Source organism: Carlito syrichta, unplaced genomic scaffold, assembly GCF_000164805.1.
Source record: "Carlito syrichta isolate Samal-C Ts95f unplaced genomic scaffold, Tarsius_syrichta-2.0.1 Scaffold287139, whole genome shotgun sequence".
Taxonomy (NCBI): Eukaryota; Metazoa; Chordata; class Mammalia; order Primates; family Tarsiidae; genus Carlito; species Carlito syrichta.
This window is the reverse complement of record NW_007231235.1, coordinates 141,071-156,092: the sequence shown is the minus strand read 5'-3', so window position 1 is coordinate 156,092 and position 15,022 is coordinate 141,071. Positions and strand designations below refer to the sequence as shown.

Genomic DNA, 15,022 nt, shown 5'->3' with positions numbered 1-15,022 from the left:
GCGACTGAACTGCAGGTGACCCCGAGGAACAAGGAGGCTAATTAAAGCTTCTCTTCCCCACACTTCAGTCACAAGCCCCTCCTGCCCTTCCTCTTGATGGTACGGATGATAAGGAGGGATTGAATTTATGAAAAGCGATGAAGATGTTTGGATAAGCCGCAGGACTGAGGCAAGCCGGCCAGACGAGTTAGGGCCTGACTGAGGCAGCGGGGTGGCTGGAAGCGTCCTCGGGGACAGGCCAGGCGAGGAGGAGAGGGACGGGAGAACCAGATGCTCAACCTGACGACTCGCAGGCCTCGCCCTGGGCCTGCACTCCCTGGTGATTCAGCTGGAATTGGGCTGGCGGGGAGGTGGTCTGCACCAGACAGCTGCGCCTGCCCCATGCTGCCTGGCAGCTGGGGGCTCCCAGACCCGCCACGGAGTCCTGCCTGGCATGGTGGGATAAACAGGAGGACATGCAGCAGATGGGTAGGAAAGGGGAGAGGCCCGAGAAAGCACCTTCCTCTTCAGCGGCAAAGAGCTCACTTGGCTGAGGGGAGAAATAGCCAAGGTGACAACAGCCATGGTTTACTGAGCACTTACCACGTGCCTGGTGTTGTGTGGAGCGTTTTATTTTATTTATTTATTTTTTTATTTTTTGAGTTGGAGTCTCACTCTGTCGCCCAGACTGGAGTGCCGTGGCCGCTCCCCGCCACCGCAGCTTCGACCTGCTGGTCTCCGGCGATCCTTCCGCCTCAGCCTTCCAAGTAGCCGGAATTACAGGTGCACGCTACCACGACCGGCTAATTTTTTGATTTATTGTAGAGATGAGGTCTCGCCAAGTTGCCCAGACAGGTCTCGAACCCGCGGGCTCAGGCAATCCACTCACCTCAGCCTCCCAAAGCGCGGGATTACAGGTTGAGCCACCGAACCTGGCTGAGTGTGGAGGGTTTTAGGTGCAGCGGCTCACTTAACCCCTGCACGTGAGTGGTGTGGTTGTTCTCATGCCCCCTGCGAGGATGTGGAAAGTGAAGCCCGGAGCGGTAAGACAACTTGCCCCAGGCCACACAGCCAGTCAGGGATAGATCTAGGAATCAAAATCAAGCCGTGGATTTTTTCTTTAATCAAGCCGTGAGACTCTGGAGTCTTCCAGAATAAAAGTCAACCTGCTCCAAGCCTGTCCACTGTGCTGCATGGCAAGGCGGAGGTCCTGGTGTGTCTGCCGGGATTGCAAGGTGAGGCCTAATGCTTATCTCGGTCTGCCTCCTTGAGGCACCCATTGGCTGGGTGGCACCTTCCCTGCCCTGCTCCAATGGCACCTCTGGCCTCATGCAATGGCTATCGGGAGTGGGTGCAGACCGGGGACTCCTTCACCCTGACGTTTCAGTGCCAACGGTGAGAGCACCAGCTTCCCAGGTGTTAGGAGAGAAATGTCCCAGCACCTGCCTAGCTCAAACACCCATGCCTTCCTGTCCCAGAGGAGTCTCGGGGTTCTATGGCAACCTGGTCCCCGGTCCGGCCCCCCCATGCCCCTCTCCAGGCCACCTCGAGTGGCACTCCGCCCACAAAGTCTGTGTGTGGTTTGTGTGTAGACGATAGGGGCAGGGAGCTGCCTTGGGTGTTCCTGGGGTTGGGGGTAGACCATGAGGAGAGCAGGCCGGTCGGCATGAGTGTAGTGTCCTGTGGGATGGATGTGTCACTTACCTCTAAATTAAAAGGGTGACCCTCCTTCCCAGCATGCTTGGGAAGGTGGGCAGAGACAGGGTCTGTCCTCAACAGGGCTTCTGACTTTCTCCTGGCTCCAGAGGTCAGCCTCAAGGAGGGGAGGCCAGTCAAGCCACACCCTATGATGTCGTCTCCCTCCCCTACTTTTTCCCATGGTAAAAACTCAAACCGTCTGAATTAGTCAATTTTATAGCCATGTTCATTACAGCCGATTCCGAAATCACATGCACTCATTAACACACGATTTCCAACACCAGGTTTTCCATGCATTTCCCCATTGTTTTGAGAATGCCTTTGCCCCAAGAAGGCAGAGCTACGATCCAGATCACTAAGGCTGGGGCTGACTGGTCTGATCCAGTTGGGGTTGTGAGGTCGTAAGAGAGGATAAAGCCAGGATGGAGGGAATGTCTGTGCATTTTGATATCAAATACCTGCCATTCTGGTTAAATGCAAGGCACGATGTATAAATCAGCCCGGGTCGTTGAAGTTCACAGTTCAGCCTTGGTTTTAACATCGGTCATGGTGCCCACGACTCATTTCAGTAGTGTCAGTTTCACAGTTGGTTACGTGGGCCAGGGGTAATATTAATGATTACTTGTTAGTTAAGTGGATATGGAGCTTTCACATAAAATGCTGGTGGCGCAGAGAGCTTTCCAATGGCTGTCCTGTGCAGGCTGTGTGTGACGGGCAGGGTGAGGCCCTGGGCCGGGAGAGCTGGTGTTCCCCAGAGGATGGTCCATAGAGGACTCCCTGAACCTCAGCAGGCCTGGCTGGGCCTCTCCTGGAGCCGGGCCCGGGAGGCCCCTGGAAAGGTGAGCTGCCGTCCCTCTGGGGCTGAGTCATTGTCTGAGCAGAACTTTCTCTGCAGAATCAGAGGCCAGCCCGGGAGGCAGCTCCCCAGAGCAATGTAGAGAGCGGCCCCTGGGCCTCCCTCCTGGGGAGGAGCTGCCTGCAGTCTGGGTTGGGCTTTCCTCGTGCCAAGAGGGGAATGCCCACCGATGATTTACACAGACATTTATAGAAAGCATACAGGCTTGCTCATTCATAAAATGGAAGAACAGTGTGTTTTTTGCCCTGGCTGGGCTCTGGGGCAGCTCTCGGGGTAGTGCGGCTGACTGTAATCGTTTCCGGACATGCCCTGATTTGCCCGTGGGGCGAAGGCCAAGTTTGCATGGGAACAGGCCGCAGATGGAGTCCCGAGTGCAGGCTGCCTGGCCCTTGGAACAGAGCCAACTAAACTGCCAGCAAGGGTCCCCTCCCGGCCCTGCTGCCCCTCTGGCCCGCCCCCTTCTCCCAGACACTCTCTGTCTTCTGGCGCTTCCTGACTGGGAGGGAGGCCGTGGCTAGACCAGGTGACATAAGGACACAGGGGATGCCGTGTGAGAACCCAGGAGGAAAGGGGATTCTACCTGGCCCTGCCTGTCAGTCAGGCCAGGGGCTTTGTGCAACCTGTCCTGACCACAGCCAGCAGCCCAGCAAGAGCCAAGTTTGGGCCTTCCCTTCCCTAAGTGGCCGGTCTCCGAGTTGGGCCCGAGTGCCAGCGTCTTCTCCAGGTCGGGCCCAGCAGCCTTGTCTGCGGGCTGGTGGGTGAGTGGATGGGTCAGAATCAACACAGAGGGATTTCATTTTGATGCTGCTCTGACCCCCAGCTCTCATGAGAAGGGCGGTGGCACGGGCTTTGGGGGTGGGTGCGTGGGACACTGGTGGGCTGAGCTGTTTTGAGTGAAAACGCGGTCTGAGCAAAGTGGCGTATTTTCTGGGTTTTTTTTCCCCCCTCCTTTCTAGAGCCAAAGGCTCAGGAATTTTGGTGAAGAGCATTTTGGAGGTTTGAGCCAAATGACCCCCCCAATCCATGCTTCGCCATGGGAGTTCCAGAAAGACCTGGAGGAATCTGAGCAGAGCGGGAGGAGTCTGCACAGGAGAGGCAGAGAAGGAAAAGAGAAGAGGGAAGAAAGGCCAGGGGACAAGGGCGGGCCATGACTGTATCAGCTTGCTGCTCAAACAAAATGCCACAGGCTGAGGGGCTCAAACAACAGAAGTTCCTTGATCACTGGTCTTTTTCTCTATGTGTGACTATGTCTGTGTCCTAATCTCCTCTTTCTTTTTACATTCCAACTGGTCTTTTGTTTAAACATCTAATTTAATTTTTAATTGACAACCAATAACAGTACACATTGATGGGATGCATGGGGATGTTTTGAGACACGTTGCGGACGGTGATCCCTCCATGTAACTGGCATTTCCCTCATCTCAAACATTTATCTACCTGCCTCTCATAAGGACATCAGGCGTGCTGGATCGGGGCTTGCCCCTATGATGCCGTTTTACCTTGGTGACCTCTCCGAAGTTGCTTTCTGAAATACAGCAGTGATATCCATGTGCCAGGCTTCCTTGGGTTAAGCACTGGGCTGAGCACAGGTGGAAAATACACAGTCTGATTTAACCAGAACGTGGCTCTGAGTGGCAGGTATCATGATCTCCACTTACAGAGGAGACGGAGCTCAGGGAGGTTGAAGGAAACCCTCCCAGTTGATGATTCCAAAGCCCTGTCTCCTAAGCAAAAGAAAAATGCAAGGCGCTGGGAGGGACGACTCCAAGAATCAGGGTCACGTGGTGCTGGCCTCAGAAGCAGCCCTGCGCACTCTCCGTGGCCCTTTGGCCACCTCATTCTGCTAAGGAGAAACTGAAGCTCCCAATTCATCGCTGTTCCCCCTTCCACAGTCCTGTTACAAGGGTCAATGACTCTAGTGTCCTCTCTAACCCTACCCAAGGGAGCCGATTATGTCCCGATCCACAGGCCTTGTCCTCTTTCTGATCCTGGAGAGAGGTTGTGTGACCTTAGGCAGGTCTCCTGACTTTTTGGAGCCTCGGTGTTGCCAGCTATAAAATGGGAGTGGAAAAATTGCACCCAAACATCTGTGTTGGGGAGGAAGTAACATGACAAAGGATTGTAGAGCTTCGGCACTAAAAGCAGAGATGGTAACGGGGACCCTTGTCTCCAGGCTGCTAAAAACCACGCAGAAATCCACAAACATTTTAAGAATGTGGCATTCAGAGCTACAAAGGTGCCAGGAAATAGTATCTTCATATCTCTGCCCTGTACCGCGAAATCCTTTAGTTGGCTCCAAGAAATGGCTCTGAAAGGGGACCAGCACTTTTCCATAGAGTCGTTTCTTAAGTTCTTATGGAACTTTGTGTTAGGACAGGCCTCTAGTTCCTTGAAAAAGCAGATTCATCACCCTAGGATGGCAGACCGGGCCAGCAGGAGCTTCTTCTGTGTTTTTGAGACTCTCCTACCTTTCTAGATGTTTCTGCAGTTTCAGGGGTCCACTGGACACCCAGGCAAATACAGTCATTTTTGTACCATTTACAAAAAAGTTATACATCTATAAAGGGAGGGGGCTTGTCACAAGGACACAGAAACCAGCTTGAAGGGGCTCTCACTGGCTGAGGGTGGCACGTATTTGAACACTAAGATGGGCCGGGCTTGGAGGATCAACCTGTAATCCCACACTTTGGGAGGCTGAGGTGAGTGGATTGCCTGAGCCCGCGGGTTTGAGAGGATTGCACACTTTGGGAGGCCAAGGCGAGTGGATTGCCTGAGCCCACGGGCAACTTGGCAAGACCTTGTCTCTACAATAAAATAAAATAAAAATTATTCAGGTGTGGTAGCGCGTGCCTGTAGTTCCAGCTACTTGGATGGCTGAGGTGGAAGGATCGTCGGAGCCCAGCAGGTTGATTCTGGGGTGGCCGAGAGTGTGCCACTGCACTTCAGCCTGGAAGACAGAGTGAGACTCCAACTCAACAACAACACAAAACAAAACAAGAACATTAAGATAATGTAGTACTTTGTGAATTATAAGTCATTAAAGATAGGAATTAATGAATCCATGCTAATCATACTAATAGATAGATGAAAGAGAGAGAGGAGAAGGGAAGCTCTAGCTACTAGATTTTCAAGGCCAACAAGGAACTGTGCGACAGAAGCACTAGAGTTCGAAAATCACATTTCAAAACCATCCTGGTAAAAACTGGATCACATAAGGATCACCCGTGCATGGGAACTCTAGGAAAAAAAATTGACGAGGAGCAGAATATTTGCATCAACTTAAAGTATATCTTCTCAGGCTGCTCATTACAAAGGGTGCCAAAAAAAGTATACACCTTTTAAGTAGGACATTCGCTCAAAAGATGGCCTGAATCAATTGAATGCTAGCGTCACCATATGACAGGCAGAACAGAGAAAATGGTGCAAGCACAATTGAGGGAATATCATACTACACTTTACTACCATAATTTAATTTAACTTCTAAAACATTTCTTAAAATGTGTAAACATTTTTTTGGCACCCCTGTATTTGCGAGGAAGGGGAAAAAACCCCACAAAAACAGCAGCGATGGGGGCCATGTCTTCACCAGGTGATCAAAATTACTATCACCCAGAAGGAACACCCTGAGACGCGCACGACATCACCTGCATAGCACATCAGCCAAAAATGTACAATGTCAGTCTATGCACCAGGAAGCATCAGACAACTACCTCCTCCCCGGCCCCAGGAGGAACATTCTTCAAAAATGTGGATGTCATGACAGAGTAAGAACGCTGTGGGATGTTTCAGATTAAGGATGGTCCAAGAGATAAGGCTGCTCTGTGCCATACCCAATTCTAGATGGGATTATGTGGTGGAGGGAAACAGTAGCATAAGGGAAGTGATTAGATCAGCTGATAAAGCTGGAGCATGGAAGCAGACGAAAAGTATTTTGTCAATGCCTATATGGGACGTCAACAGTTGCACTGTGGGTATGCAGGAGAATATTGCTATTTTTAGAAAACATGTCCTAATGTATTTAGGGGTGTAGGGCCATGTTTTATGTAACTTACCTTTTTTTTTTTTTGAGTCAGAGTCTCACTCCATCGCCCAGGCGGGAGTGCAGTTGCACACTCACGGCCACCCCAGCGTTGACCTGCTGGTCTCCGGCAATCCTTCCGCCTCAGCTTTCCAAGTAGTCGGAGCTACAGGTGTGCGCTGCCACGTCTGGCTAATTTTTGATTTATGGTAGAGACGAGGTCTCGCCAGATTGCCCAGGTTGGTCTCGAAACCCCCAGGCTCTGGCAAACCACTCGCCTCAGCCTCCCAAAGTGCTGGGATGACAGACTGAGTCATCAAACCTGGCCTGTAACTTACTTTTAAATGGTTCAGAAAAGTCTGTGTCAATGCATAGAGAGAGTGACAATACCTGGACAATTCTGGGGAAGGGTACATGGGCATTTCTTGTGCTATTTCTGCAGCTTTTTATACATTTGAAAAGTCTTCAAATAAAAAAGGCACAGGAAGCACGGGTTTTTGGAGCGCCATCTGTCACTGTGGCGTGTTGGATCAATTTTGCTTTACTCCATGAAAGGATCGGCGTCCAGTTTGCAAAATAAGCAAATCCCGTCTCTCCAGCTTCATGCTCGGTGTCTGGCTTTGGCTCAGGCAGTTTCTGCTATCTGCAGTGCCTTTCTTCTTCTTTCTGCCTACCTGGCTCCTGTCTGTTCTTCAGAGCCCGATTTGAGCCCACCTCCTCCATGAAGTCTTCCTGAACGGCTCCAGCGCTCCGTGCTTATTCCTCAAAGCTATCAAGGCAGTTTCACGTGTTTGTATATGACAGTCATGAATGCTATTGCCAAATATTTCTAGCTTTTTAATCTATGGTGAATCAGGTAGGACTATACTTCCTGGCCTTTGGATGGAGTCATGTGACCAGTTTTGGCCAATGAGTTACGAGCAGAAAGGTGCGTGGCCTCAGAGCTAAGGCCACCTTTTTATCTTCCGTGGTGACCAGCAATGTTCCAGTGGTGACTGACTGTTCCATTAGCCTGAGTCACAGGATGGCCCGGCATGAGCAGAGCCACTAACTGGTTTGCATAGAACATGTAGCAAAACCAAGAAGCAGACCTTTGTTCTTTGAAGCCCTGGGAACCTGGAGTTGACAGTTCTCTTAGGTAGCCTATCCTGTCCTCTTCTTATGCACCATGCCTTTACAAAAGCTGTTCCTGGTACTTAGAATGTTCCCTCTCCTTCCGCCTGGCAAGTGTCCTCTAGAGTTAGAAACATCCTTCTAGTCACTGCTTCTATTTGGTCATTTGAGGTGTCAGGTGTTTACTGTATGCCAGGCACCATGCCAAACGCTGGGATTATACAGCCTCAACCCAGCCAAGCCCCTGCCTTCTGGGGGCTTCCATAGGGAAGACACTGAGTGTTTTGGCCTCTGTCTTCCTCCTTTGATATAAGTGCCAAGAGGCCAGAGTTCAGACATACGGTGTTAGTATTTCAGCTCTTGGCACGGAGCAGGAAGCCAGTAACCATTGGCTAAAATACAGAGGTGCACGCCCTCCTTCGAGCCCACCAGCTGTCCTCCATAATACTCATGTGCCGAGTTCATACGTTTGTTCATTACTCCTGCTTTGTCTCCCTCCCTGGATTGTGGGTCTGCCAGTGGGAGGCTGTGTGGTATTGTTGTGTACCTGTGTCAGGGCTGCTGGTCCAGGGAGGCCATGACATGAGCCGGTTTTAGGCAGCAGATGTCTGTGGGATGGGTCCCACTCAAGCTCCTGGGAACGGAGATGAGGGTGTCATGAACTCATTCCAGCAACGTGGCGACTTGTGCAGAAGAGGGAGAACAGGTCACACTGAGATGGAGGTTTTCTCTCTTCAGGTGCTGTTACTGTGTCGTGGGCTTGTCCTTTGGCAAAAGCAGGGGACAGGAGATGGAGTCCTAGGTCTAGCCTCGGTGACTGTTGGTCATTGGACTGGTTCCTTCCCTTTTCTGGGCCATGTCTGCAAGATGGGGAGTAGACCAGAGAATCTTTGCTTCCCTGTTTCTCAAAGGCAGCTATAGTGGGTCCGTGGTGGATAACTTCAGAAAGACCCCAAAAGGACCGCAACTGGGAAGCCTGCTCCCTGGGTATTTAAGAGCAGAGCAGGCAAGAGCAGTGCTGGCGTGGTCCAAGCCATTGCACAGACTGTCCTGTGGCCTGGGCTTCTGGGAACATTTCTGGCATTTGTGGGGAAGGCTCGAATGTGCTATTTTCCAAACGGTGCCACTTCCCAGTCCCAAGAGAAAAGGCCGGCAGAGGAGGGCCGTGCACTCTTACCCCTCCTCTCCTCGTGGTAGAAACACTTCAGTGGGCTCTCTAATGAGCCTGGACCCCTCCCGAAAGCCATGGCTTGTTTGCTTCTCCTGGGAGCCTGGCACTGAGCCCTAAATGATGTCACTGTCTTGTGGACAGGCTCCCCTCCCCCTGCGCCTTAAGTGGCTCACACCACTCGCTTGGGCAGCTCTGCCCCTAACCAGGCTCCCACCCTGGAGATCCTAGCACGTTTTCTCTGTCCCCGTGACTGCTGAGAGCCATGCAAGTAAGCTCAGCTGGTCCTGCGTGAACGCCTCTCCGTCCGGAAAGTTCTCAGGCTCGGTGAAGGGGGCTCCTCTGCAGACACTTCATTCACAACTTGTTGCTGGTTGGTATTCCTCTTCCGAGGGAGGAGGGGGTGTGGTTGCAAAATAAATCTTTTTTTTCCCTTCTCCCCAAAGCAATCGTTGTGTTGTAATGCAGGGAGAGCCCGAGCTGATGACATTTTTATGGGGCTGCCTCTGGTGAGGACTGTGGTGTCTGCTTGGACCATCCAGCGCGTCCGCAGATCTCTTTCTGCCTCCCTGGGCCACCCCCCACCCCCTCCTCTCATGGCAATACAACTCCAGTTCAATACTTGTCTAGAATTCTCAGTGGGCTACCTAGGCTCTTGGGGGCGGGGGCGGGGAAGATGACATCACATCCTCGCCCGCGGATTGGCTGCTCACTGGCTTCAGGAATGATATCATCCGTGCCCTGGCCTCCCTGCCCCCTCCACTTCCAGGCCTTTCCTGGCCCAGCGAGGCCCGCTCCCCAGCACCCCACCCCGGGATGCCCTGTTGCCTTGGAGACCACAGTCTTCCACCTCGTTGTCTGAAGGAATGGTAATTCGTTTTCTGTGTGACGTGGGGTGAAGGGTGCAGGGAGGGAGACCCGGGCTGGACGGTTGGGAGGGAATGTTGTGGACCACAAAATCATGAACAAAAATATGTTTCACGCATGAGAAGCTGTCAGAGATGGCAGTGAGGGAGAGGTCATGGCAAACGGTGTTGGTGGCATGGAAAACTGGAGATTTACAGAAAAAAAAAACAAAAAACAAGGAGTGGCCAAGATATTGTGGAAAATAACCACCCCCTTCCCGAGACAGCTCATTAGGGAGATTTTAGGGGGAGACTTGCAGGGGGTGGGGGGCTGCTGTGTTATCTTAGGAGCAGAGGTCATCCCTCTCTCCCCTCTCCCCAGATGTAGCTGCCGAGACAACGCTCCCAGCAAACTTTTCTTGAAAAAATGAGCCAGACAAAGATCCACCCACCTCCATAAACAAAGAGCATGGGTGTCTCCCAGAATGGAGCACCAGTTCCTTAGTTTGTATCCCTAGGAGGCCAAGGCGGAAGGGAAGACTTGCCCACTGAGGCTGTGTGCTGCATGTGTCTGTACCTGGTGTGTTTCCACGATCTGCTGATTAACTTGCATACATCGATCATACCCACTAAGGAATATTTCAACCCCGACTTCCCTGGCACAAGTTACAGGCAGCAGCACACAAATTCCCCCAGGGTCCTGTCCTGCCTTCCCTACCTCTTGTCTCTCCCCGAGGGACTTAACTGCTCTCCATGTGCCGTTGATATGTGTCTATGTGTTGTATTCCTCTATGTTTTTTCAATGCTGTTTTCTTGTCTGGGACAGTCTTTAGACTGAGGAATTCGAGATTTGAAGTTTCGGACATTGGCAGGGCATCCTGGCAGGGATGCTGCTTCTGTGGGTCGCTCACATGTCTACCCCAAACCTCTAATTGCTGTCTCTTCTTGCCTCTTGCAGGTTGCCTCTGAGGCTGTCACAGGGAATTCTAAATCTACAGCTCTCCGATTAAAAGGAAAATAAGAACACGGGAAAAAGAGATGTTAAAGATGTGTCAGCGCCTACCTGAGGGTTGACACACTAAGGCAGAGTCTGTAGATTCATTTTAGGAACAGATTGTTCTGTGATTGTGTGCAGAGACTGGCACATGTTTTCCCTGTGTCTATAATATACTAACAACTCAATAAAAGTTGGCTGTTATCTTCTTGTTTATTCTCACAGATTTTTGTCAGCTAAAAATGTGTTGTCAAATACTAACTAAAAAGGAATGGAAGCTATATATACTATATGCACACACATACGTATAGACATGAATATATATATATATATACATACATACACACACATACATATACATATGTGAATCTCTGTGTGTGATTACATTTCCTTATTTCTGGTTTTGAAGCTTGCAAATGTTTTACAGTGAGTAGGTATGACAAATAAAATCAGAGGGAAAAAGTTATTTTAAAAAGTCGGTCATTGGGCAGGATGTTCCAGAGGGAAGATGAATGTGGCTTCCAAGATGAAGTAACCGGATGTCTGTCAACTCAGAGAAAACAAGGTATGCGTTTGTCCCCTGTGGGGTGGTGACACGAACATCTCTGGAGTCCTGTGGCTTCTCTTCATTCTGCCTTGGCCTAATTTCTCAGCTTTAAATGGGAAGCGAAATCTCTGAGTACTGGGACTGGAGGTGATCTTTGGTAGCCTTTTCCCGTGTCCACTGAAAAGTGGATATTAATCCAAGATTTCCACAAGCTGTCACCTTAGAATCCACATGCCCCAAGCTAAAGTTATAATTTCCCCAAACCGTCTCCGGCTACCCCTTAAAAGTTTCTGTGTCTGCCCCCCGATCCACTATTTTTATCCAAGCGAGAAGATTTGGAGTTGTTTTTTATTGATCTGTGTATGCCAGTCTCCATGAGAGTCATCAAGAACAGTCCATGTTTTCCTCTAAGTGTGTCAACATATTTATCCTTTCCACCTTCCTTCTGTTCTCATCCAAGTCATTTCCTTCAAATTCTAGCTAAGGTGACTTCTCCTTCCTGAATATTTCCTTAATCATTCCTGTCTTTGCTAATAAACATCTAACCTGAATATCAACAGTATAAACCACCCACCTTGGACCATGCAGCCTGGGATTGTTTGGGGGCTTAGACTTGGCTTCCTGGCTAGACCACATGACTCTGGAGAGCAGGCCTTAGGAAGGTCACATAGTAGGGACTCAATACAACTTGGTTAGGTGAGAGGAAGCCACTTCCTCTCTTGACAAACCGCATTGCTATTTTGCCCTGTTCCCTTCATAGATGTCCGCTCAGATACCTGACTGAAAGCCTACTATTTAATGTGAGCTAGCTTTTCTCTTCCTTTCCTAGTCTAATTTCCCATGTGTATTTGTCCTTAAAGATATTGATGAACTCTACCTTTAGAGCTTAGTTATTCTCCTCATAAGTAGTTCCACATTCTCTTAACTGATTTAAAAGGTGGGGTGGTTCAGTGTTTAAGAGAGTGGATCGTAGTGTAGACTACTTAGATCTGGGCACCCCATGTGGTAACCACTAGCCACATGCATCCGTGTCAATTTAAATACATTATTATAGTTCATTATCATTAAAAATTAAGTTCCTGTCTCACATCAGACACTTTTCAAGGGTCCAATAGCTATGTGTGGCCTGTGACTTCCTTGTCGATGAGCAAAGATACAGGACATATCTATTGCCACAGAAAGTCCCAATGGACAGGGAAGTCCAGACCTTAAGCAGAGTACTGTGTTTTACTTTCTGGGCCAATTTCCTCATCCTTCTCTATGTCCTCAAGTTGTTTGAGCCTTAAATGAGTTAATACACACGAAACACTTGGAATAGCATCTAGATCATAATCTTTACTCAATTGTAGCTAGCGGTTGGGGTCTACACCAGTCCGGGGTTCCAGCTACTGCTTCATCTCGGTAACCCCATCGTGGGTCTATACCACATTTTTTGCAGCAGCATTCTTACCTGCCCAGGGTCTTCTTTGCTCTCCCTGAAAGGACAGCATCAGCTGACGAGAACGTATTCCTGGGGCCCACCTTCTTACTCACTGACATACAGATCACTGTATAAAATCATATGTGCCCCTTGGAAGAAAGAAGCCCTCCGTATAGAAGCTGGGAAGGGGCCGAGAGGTTGGCAGTGGTGTCTTCCAGGCTGGGTTCCTTGTCTCGGCCACCACCAGGCCAGGGAAGGCTCTGTTTTCTCCCTGGGATCTGGGGCAGCGAGTGGAGAAGCTGGAATGATGTTTAATCAGCTTGAGCATTCTTCACTGGTGACCTAATGAGCCAGCATGACTAAATGACCATTAGACGGAATGTTTGTGTGAACTGCAATAGAAAAGTTCCTCTAAACTTCCTGAAAAGGAAGATAATATATCTAAATAGCTTCCTGTCTCTCCACTGCCAAGCAGCAGCCGCAGCAGCGGCAAAATAGATTTTCCAGCAGGGAAATATTTAGCACGTTGGGTGCGCTCAAGCCCCTCCCTGTTTGGGAGAGCGGACCCAGCAGGAACCCAGCAGGGAGTGAGCAGGCCATGAGGCCCTCCCAGATGCCCACGATGCTTGCCGAGAGGTTTGGCAATTGGCTTCTGGGATTAGGAAGGCATAGGGTTGGGATGGGATGGAGGGTATCAAGGGGCACGGGACAGAGACCAGGTGACAGTTCAGGCTGTCATTGCTCACCTGGACACGGTGTCATCAGGGCCTGGAGCAGTCTTTGCCGTAGTTCTAAGAAACCTCAGTGCATGTTTTAGCAGGAAAGGGAAGAACAAATTGCTTCCTGCCTGCCAGATTGCTTCCAAGCCCCTATGCGTGTGTCCACGGAAGACCATTTTGTTGCTGCTAAAAATATGTGTGGGGCTTTACTTTAAATGGAAACTGCTGGCTGGGCTTGGCTCAGCCTGTCATCCCAGCACTTTGGGAGGCCGAGGTGAGTGGATTGGCTGAGCCGTGGGTTCGAAACCAGCCCGGGCAAATTGGTGAGACCTCAACTCTACAATAAATAATAATAACAAAATTAACTGGGTGTGGTAGCACACACCTCTAGTTCCAGCTACTTGGAAGGCTAAGGTGGAAGGATCGTCAGAGCTCAACTGGTTGACCCTGGGGTGGCTGTGGGTGTGCCATGGCACTCCAGGCTGGATGACAGAGTGAGACTCCAACTCAAAAAAAAAAAAAAAAAGAGAGAGGGAGAGAAAACTGCTACTTAACACAGTCAAACCACATGGCAGAATCCAGAAAAGGCCCTCTTCCTATTTGTCACGGCTGGAAAAAACAAAGCTTTCTCAGAAGGTCACATTGCGTGTCTCTTAAGCCCCACCCCCTGGAGTTTGCAGTGGGGTGAGGGAGGGAGGGAGAGGGAGGAAGAAACACAGGGTGCACCTGTCTGTGCTGCCCTTGCTGGGGTGTCCCCGGGGACCAGCTCCTGCAGAGTTAGCCGTCCGTCTGTGGGCTCAGCCTTGCAGAGATGTCTCAGGTGGGAGCTTGAGACATCTCCACACCCTCCCTGGCATCCTTTCTCCCCTTCTCTGAACACAGGCTCCACGGGCCCATTAGCAGCTGTTCTTGAGATCTAGACCCGAGGTTGGCACATTTTTTCTTAAAGGGACAGAAAGTGACTAACTTAGGCTTTGTAGGCCAAGAGACAGAATAGAAGACATTATGTAGGTACTAATACAACCATTTTAAAAGTAAAAAATAAACCTTTTTAACTTCGGGGCCTTACAGAAGCAGGTGGTGGGCTGGACTTGGCCTGTAGACGCGTCATTTGCTGACCTCTGATGTAAGTTGTAGACTGAGGAGTCATTGCTGTCTCACAGATGGGGAATAGTCATGGAGAAGTTGCTATGTGCCGGTTGCTGGGCACATAGAGGAAGAAGAAAACAGCAGAGTCAAACACGAGCTGCATTTTTTCTGATAGTTCACTTTCTAATAGGAAGACAGATTTACGACAAGATCATTCTAATACAAGATTGCTGGTAAGTGCATGGGTACAGATGTTCGTGGGTATGAAGTTCCAGAAGAGCATCCAGCCCAGCTGTGGTATGTGGTGTGTGTGTGTGTGTGTGTGTGTGTGTGTGTGTGTGTGTGTGAGAGAGAGAGAGAGCTTTCTTAATTGTCTTTAGCAGGAAAGCTAATCTTAATTAACTAGTCTACCTTTCCCAGAAGTGGAAGTTCCATACCCAGAATCATCACAATCATCACCTCAATTAATCTGTGGCCTCTTTACTCCAAGTCCTCTTTTCTTTCCTCTTAATCTACATCACTACCCAGATGGTATCCCTTTTAATCCATCCTCATTCTGCTTCTGAGTCTGTCATG

The 15,022-nt window shown here is 50.0% G+C and overlaps 1 long non-coding RNA gene across 1 annotated transcript; it reads left to right on the top strand.

The window, feature by feature from the left end:
* Positions 1–9,600: 9,600 nt before the first annotated feature.
* On the top strand, positions 9,601–10,887 carry LOC103254625. Its single transcript, XR_503970.1, has 2 exons — positions 9,601–9,701; positions 10,636–10,887. It is a non-coding gene; the product is annotated as an uncharacterized LOC103254625 (long non-coding RNA).
* Positions 10,888–15,022: the final 4,135 nt, after the last annotated feature.